A 7945-nucleotide genomic window follows, 5' to 3' on the forward strand; every position below is an offset into this window, starting at 1 on the left:
ACTGAGGAAAGGAGGAGAGCAGCGAAGGTGGGGGCCGGACACAGGGCGATCGGCTGCTGGCTACAAGACAGGGAAGTGAACATTTCTTTACCCACACACACACATACACTGATTTACTCACTGCTCTCTGCAATGAAGACAATGCTTGCAAATCTTTCAGTGTGACTGATGAAGTTTTATGTGATAATGTTTTCGGATGAATGTTTGAGAATGTACAAAATTTCAGGGTTTTTACAAATGCAGAGATATCAAATGCTAGTTGATGGGACATTAGTAGATTTTTTTTGGGTAAATTCTGGGGCTGGCCATACTACGATACGATCATGTGACTTGCCATGTGTCCCAAAATTGACAGGTTCAGTGCATAAAGAGCACTTTGGCCTAGGGCCATTTGATTCAAATATGTTGTTCTAAATTTGAACCGCAGTGGGCTTATGAATGACGTGTGAAAAATGATGATTGTGCAAAAATAATCTTGAAATTTGGCAAAGGATCGAACAATGTCATTTAACACAGAAAATATGATGCCTGACCAATTGCATTGCAAGTCACATGTCGTAATGGAACGTGAACTATAATCTGAGGAGGGATGGTTTAGCGGGTAGAAAAATGAGACCGTGAGGCTTGATAAGATTTTCTGGGAAAAGTGTGTGTGTGTGCTCTCAGCTTGCCTGACAGAAAAACAAATGCAGTTCTATTTTGATAGCAGGGAACACTGAGACACTTTATCAGTGATCAAGGCCAAAGAGCGTTCAGTCTCAGTCACCATTCACTTTCATTGGGGAAAAAAAACACAATGAAACTGAATGTGGTCTGTTGTGAGCAGATTTGGGCCCCTTTGGGAGAGAATGCATTAAAGCAACAGATTGGGCTAAATAAGTGCAGGCGGGAAGAGTGCGGTGGAGAAGCATGGGAGGGGGCTCTGACAGAAGTACCTCCTAGGTTATGGGTTAAACACAGAAATGATGTGGATTTAATCAAAGGATGGGATAGTCAAACCAAAATCTGATTACGGATCAGTGTCAAGCGCAATGCCCCTAAAAGGGGAGGCATTGCAGGGTATTATGCCAGTTTTTGACTCCTTGTTGAAGGAGGGCATAATTATAACATGTCATGATTCTCCAGTGCACAATCCAATCTTCCCTGTGAAGACAAATCTGTGCATGTGATGAAGCTACGTGTGTGACTGACTCTGTGACTCTTCTGAAGCACTTAGAACGGGAGGGACACAAAGTCAGTCTTTCAAAATTGCAGTTTGTGAAACAGGAGATAAAGTTTCTGGGTCATGTCATCAGACCAAACAGTAAATCCATCTGTGACAAACGGGTACAGGCCATAAAAGATGTGCCAAAACCAATTACGAAAAAACAATTATTGTCATTTTTAGGCATGTGTGCTTACTGTCGTACATTTATTCCTAATTATGCCATTCTTGAACAGCCTTTGCGAGCCCTGATGACAGGGAAAGGGCTGAGGTCATGTGACAAGCTTGCTTGGACAAGCGAAGCAGAGGAGGCATTTGTAAACATGAAAGTGCAAATGGCTCTGGCTCCTACTTTGGGTTTACCAGATGTAAATAAACCATTTGTTCAGATGACTGATGAGAAAAATGGGTTTATGACTTCTGTTCTTTGCAGAATCATGGAGACAGACTGCAACCGGTGGCATATTTCTCAACCAAACTTGACGCTGTAGCAGCAGGGTTGCCACACTGTTTGAGGGCTGTGGCGGCTGCTGAACTGGCATCCAGGGAATTTGTGGGGTATACAGGTTTAACTTTGAGGGTTCCACACGCAGTTTCCATGATTTTGCAAGAGCAGAGAACATCACATTTATCTACAGCCCGATGGCTGATGTACCACACAATTTTATTGGACATGCCAAACATAACTGGTAAAAGATGCACAACTTTGAATCCTGCCACACTTCTCACCACAGAGGAGGGGGGGCGAGGAACCTCACTGTTGTCTGTCAGCGCTTCAACAGGTGTGCACACCGCTTCCAGATCTATTAGACACGCCATTAGACAATTGTGACAATATCCTCTTTGTGGATGGGTCGGCTTCCAAAGATCCACAAACAGGAAAGAATAAGGTTGGTTGAATAAGATAAGACTGAATTTGAGGAATAAGAATAAGACTGAATTTGAGGTCGTGACATCTGGCAAACTGCCATCAAATTATTCAGCACAAGCAGCTGAACTGGTTGCTTTAACAGAAGCATGTAAACTTATGAGAGACGAATGTGTGACGATTTACACAAATTAGCGTTATGCCTTTGGGGTAACACGATTTTGGTGCTCTATGGAAGCACAGAAAATGTTTGAAGTCAGATGGTCGACCAATATTAAATGCGTCTCTTGTGTCTGAGTTTTTGGAGGCCATTCTTTTACCAGACAAGGTCGCGATTTGCAAATGCATGAGCGCACACTAATGATAACAGTTCAGTATCAACAGGAAACGCACGAGCAGACGCGGCAGCGAAGGCCGAGGCAGCGATGGAGACAAAAGAGACTACGTGTGCTTTGATATCTGACAATAACCTCAACATTTCTTCTTGTTTACAGAGCACGCAGACTTTTTCCACAGGCAAGGAGAAAACCCGATGGAAGGCAGCTGGCTGTAGCTCTAAGGAGAATGTGTGGATGAGCTGTGATGGCATGCTTTGTTTACCCAAACACTTCTTTCCTCATTATGGAAAGTTGATACATGGGTTAGACCATGTATCAAAAGAGGGGATGGTTGCACAAATGAAAGAATTGTGGTTTACAAAGGGTTTCACGATATTTGCTGAAAATGTTTGCAAAAAATGTGTTATTGGTAACACACATAATGTGGCAAGAGGGATAAAAACACCTATAGTCTCTCAACCACCATCAGGGGGGCCTTTTGCGTATCTGATGATGGATTTCATCGAGTTAACCCCTTGTGGGAAACAGAAATACTGTCTGGTGATGGTTGACATGTGGTCCAAATGGTTTGAGGCCTTCCCAACCTCGAAACAAGACTCAGCAGCAGTAGCGAAGGCTCTTTTAACCGAGATTGTTCCGAGATGGGGAATTCCAAGGAAAATCAGCTCGGACAATGGGACACACTTTGTCAATGAAGCAATAAAGCAGGTGGGTCAGTTTTTGGGCATTGACATGAGAACACACTGCAATTACCACGCCATGCAGTGGAGGCGCTGTGGAGAGGGAGAATCAAACGATCAAGAACAAATTGGCTAAGTGCTGCGAGGAGACGGGGCTCACATGGGTTAAAGCTCTCCCAATTGTGTTGATGTACATGAGAATGAGGAAAAGAGTCAAAACAAATTTAAGTCCATTTGAAATACTCTTTGGTAGACCACCATTCATGGGAATAGAGGGGGTGGACAAAGGTTGCCATCAACAGATCTATGTGAGAATGACATGTTGAATTATTGCAAAGAAATATCTTCTCTGTTGTCCAACGCTTGTGTTCAGGTAAAAGCTGCTCAGGGAAGGTGGCTGGAACCCTCCTGCATAAAAATCAGGCCTGGCGATTATGTTGTGATTCGTGACCTGAGGAGGAAGAGCTGGAAGGTGAAAAGGTGGCTAGGACCATTCCAAGTGCTGTTAACGACTCACATGCCAGTGAAGGTCGCAGAGAGAGCTACGGGGGGGTTTAAGCCAACCATCGCAGGAGAATCAGCAACAGGAAGAGATTGTTCGAGTGAATGTCAATAAGCACCGAAGTCAAGTCTGAACACCAAGTACCACTATCAGTGGAAGAGCAAGGCCAACCACAGAGGATAACACAGCTTGTGACCCCATCGTGTGGTCACAAGCAGTAATCATTGTGAAGAGGTACGAACTGAAAATAATTCAAGAGTATTAACAACAGACCTCTGCATTCTAGCTGTGTGTGTTTAAAAGGAGCCAGATACAAGAGGAAGAGGCAGGCAGCCCTAGTTGTGGAAACAGCATCCGGCTGGGCACCGTTAATCAGCAAAACAGATAAGACTCTGAGTGCGTCAAAGACTGAACTCCTCCACTTGCATTCTGGTCACACAGCTGCAGTACTGATCTAGCAAACGAAAGAAATGGAGCGTCCAAGACCGTGGGCACCCATTCAGAGTGCAGGGAATGTGTGGTCTAGGTAAGAGTATGTGCATAATGACTTTGCTTGCAGTGACAATTTGTATGATAATACTGCACCTTACCGAGGGCCTGAGAATGTTATTAACAGAAAACCAAACCAACTGGACTGAGACAACTGCTCCAAACGATACCATCCGACGGTTCAAGAGAAGCACATTTATGTTCGTGGAGCCAATGCCTGGAAGGAGAAATCATCACGATTCAGGAAGGAACGAATGTGACTTTCAACTGCAACCCGCTCCAAAAGAACTGTCCGAACTGTGAGGGGCGTAGCGAAGAGTATGCACCTTTCTATGTCTGCAGAGATCCATGCAAGTGGGGCGACGTGAAAGCCGCACTACTACTACGACTACAAGAAGGGGAACGACGAAAGATTCAGAGTGCAAACGAACCACAGACTCAGCAGCAACAGGGATGGAATGCGAGTAGAGCTGAGACAAGTAAGAAATTATGATCAAGGCAGGTACTACTGCGGACTGGATAAAGAAGGAACCGACTGGTATGAGACGATCGACATAATTACAGTTGAAGCAGCTCCAACAACGCACTGACAAGACCTTTTGAGGCACCTGAGCTCGAACGAGAGACAGGGAAGAGATGGCTTGGATGGGAAATGGAGACACAAGAAAAGGTCAAGCTTAATCCTGAAGTGCAGAAGGCCATGATGAGTTGTCAAGGGAACAAAGCCTGTGCTCTGGCGATGTTGCAAAAGGAAGAACTGGAGATATCGACGAGCTGCTGGCTCTGTCTGCAAATGTCTCATGCTTGAAAGCGGTCCCACTGACTGTAGCAACAGCAGAAGAAACAAAGTGTCTGATTCCACAGCAAATGACTGATGTGCTCAAAGGTGTCAGTGATCTGGAGAAAGGAAAGACACCAACGAGGCGACTCTGTGGACAACTGCGACCATGTACAGCAGTATAACCACACTGATATGGCGATTCCACCTCTGAGAGTGACGGCGACACAGGGTGATGTATGTATATGTCTGGACAATGGGAGACGGATTAAAACAGGTTGGTCCGATTGCAGGGTCAGAATCAATGTGAAGGATGGAACAATTGACAATTGTACAGCCGTCATCAACGACAAAGAAGTCAACTTCACATGCCCATTCAGCAAGCCACATGAAACTTCACCTGCAGCTGTGTGGGTGTGTGGCAACAGGGCATTTCATCGGATGCCAAAGAAATGGGCAGGGTGTTGTTATCCAGCGTTAATGAATGTGGGTACATCTGTGTATTTGCCAAACAGGGCACCCGGGGTGGGAAGGGAAAAAAAGAAATGTTGAAATTTTGCCTGGGGTTTTACCAAAACACTATGCAGGGTACACATTATCCGATCCATGGACGACGCCAGGAGCAAATGTGGGGTGGTCATTGTTCTTAGGGGTGGGTACAACAGTAACAATTAATAAGATAAATGGGCTAGCATGGACAGTGTTAGCAATGTCTAATAGCACAGAAAATGCTTTGACAATGATAAATGATGAAATGAAACAGTTAAGAGATGCAGTCATTCAAAACAGGTTGGTTCTTGATATGTTAACTGCAGAGAAAGGGGGAGTTTGCAAAATGTTGGGAATGTCTTGTTGTTTCAATATTCCAGATTACAGTGACAACATCACAAATGTAATTGAACACATGAGAAAAGCCGTACAGGAGCCAGAACATATTGAAAGTACATGGGTTACTTGGTTTATGAATCTCTGGGGAGGATGGGGGTATTGGCTGATTCAAACTGTGTTACCAATTGCGGTGATAGGACTGTTAATATTGTTATGTTTACCATGCATCATAACGTGTGTTTCCAGCTCAGTACAGAGACTGGTTAAAGCAGGGTATCTGTCCAAATGGTAAAAATGACAGTATATCCAGAGCCAGATGAACACAAATATGATGATACAAGTGGCTGAGAGCTACTGTGAAATGTGTTAAAATGAGGTATGTCTTTTCTTTCTGAGAATGTTTTGATATGTAAAGAGGGTTATAAGCAGCTGTCATCCGTGTCACGCAGATAACGTACAAGGAGAGGGTTTTGAAATGAGGGATTTTATTATACTTTATTCTTTGTATTTTTATAGCCTGCTGACATAACCAAAAATGTTAAATTTATGTGTTTTTCCTACTTAATCTGTACACTATTCCTTGTTTATACTGAGGTGTGAGGGTCTGATTTCATGTCAGACGTGGAGTAACGGTGTTTACTCATTTAGCCCGGCTTCAGATAAAGTCTTTACTTGCTTGCTAATACTTAGAGGACTATCCCCACAAAAAACAGCCTAAGCCTTTTATTTTTCCAAATGTTATTTCACAAATGTTTAAGAGAGTGATCATTTATGCGAAAATCAGAGATGAAGAGTGTAAGTGTGATGATATGACTTAAAATTTGTCTTATTGTTTATTATTGTGATTGAGTAATCTGAATGATAAAAAGCGGGGAATTGTTGTAGAAATTTTGATGCTCATTGATCAGTAATAGTCATTATAGGGGAATGCCTCTGTGTCTGAGGGATGCAGAGGGGGAGGATCTGCTTCTGTCAGAAAACCTTGGGATAAAAGAGTATAAAATACAAGTCAGCCCTCCCCTCTGGGTCCCACTCGCGGCACAGATCAACTCCTGTGTAATGACCGGGTCCTTCTTGCAAGAATAAATACTTTTAAAAGACTGTTTGAGTCTGAGTGTCTCTTACGCAGTGATAATGGTTGGTTGATAATTTTTTTGCCACAACAGGACTCATAGCAATTATAAGTTACATTTAAATGGAGTTGAAATTGAAAGAGTCTATGAAACCAAATTTCTAGGTGTGATCTTAGATAATAAACTTAGTTGGAAACCGCATATTGAATACATTAGAAGGTAGCAAAATCAGTAGGAATATTGTATAAAACAAAAGATCTAATAAATAAAATGGGTTTGAGCATTATATATTCCTCCTTAGTAATGCCTTACTTGTCATATTGTTCAGAAATATGGGGAAATGCAAATAAAACAAATATAGTTGTATTAATTAAGTTACAAAAAAGAGCTATTACACTTATTAATAAAGTAGGATATCGCGAACCAACTAACAAACTCTCTATTCAAAGTAATACCTTAAAATTTACAGATATTGTATATATAAAAATATTGGAAATAATGTATAGAGCACTTAATAAAAGTCTCCCATCTGGTATTCAGAAATTATTTAAGTTAAGAGAGGGTAGATATAACTTAAGAGGCCTGTTTATGTTTGAATGTGGAAAAGAAAGAACTAATGTAAAATCTAGATGTGTATCAGTTATGGGTGTGAAATTATGGAATTTACTAAAAGATGATTTGAAATTATGTACATCTCTGTCTAGCTTTAAAAGATCTTTAAAAAAGAAAATTGTTAATGAGTATTCAGTTAGTATGTAAATTTTGTTAATATTATGTAAAAAAATAAATGTGCAGTATTGTATAATTATGTATACTATTTTTTATAATAAATAATGTTGATTTGTACTTCTCTGTTCAGCTTCAAAATATCTTTAAAAAAAAGAAAATTGTTAATGATTGTTCAGTTAGTATGTAAATTTTGTTAATATTATGTAAAAAAAAAAAAAAAAAATGTATGTGCAGTATTGTATAATTATGTATACTTTTTTTTGTATAATTTATAATGCTGATTCTTCAGGTATATGGTTAAATAGGGTAGGCAAACATAAGCCTCAGCTTCAGCCTACTCCTTTTTTTTTTTTACTTTTTTTTTTGGTTATTTCATTGTAAATTTACCAGAAAAAAAGAGAAAAAGAATAAACTTGAACTTGAAAAAAAAAAAAGTATTAATATATACTGTGGTAT

This window comes from Xyrauchen texanus, chromosome 35 (genome assembly GCF_025860055.1).
Source record: "Xyrauchen texanus isolate HMW12.3.18 chromosome 35, RBS_HiC_50CHRs, whole genome shotgun sequence".
Lineage (NCBI taxonomy): Eukaryota > Metazoa > Chordata > Actinopteri > Cypriniformes > Catostomidae > Xyrauchen > Xyrauchen texanus.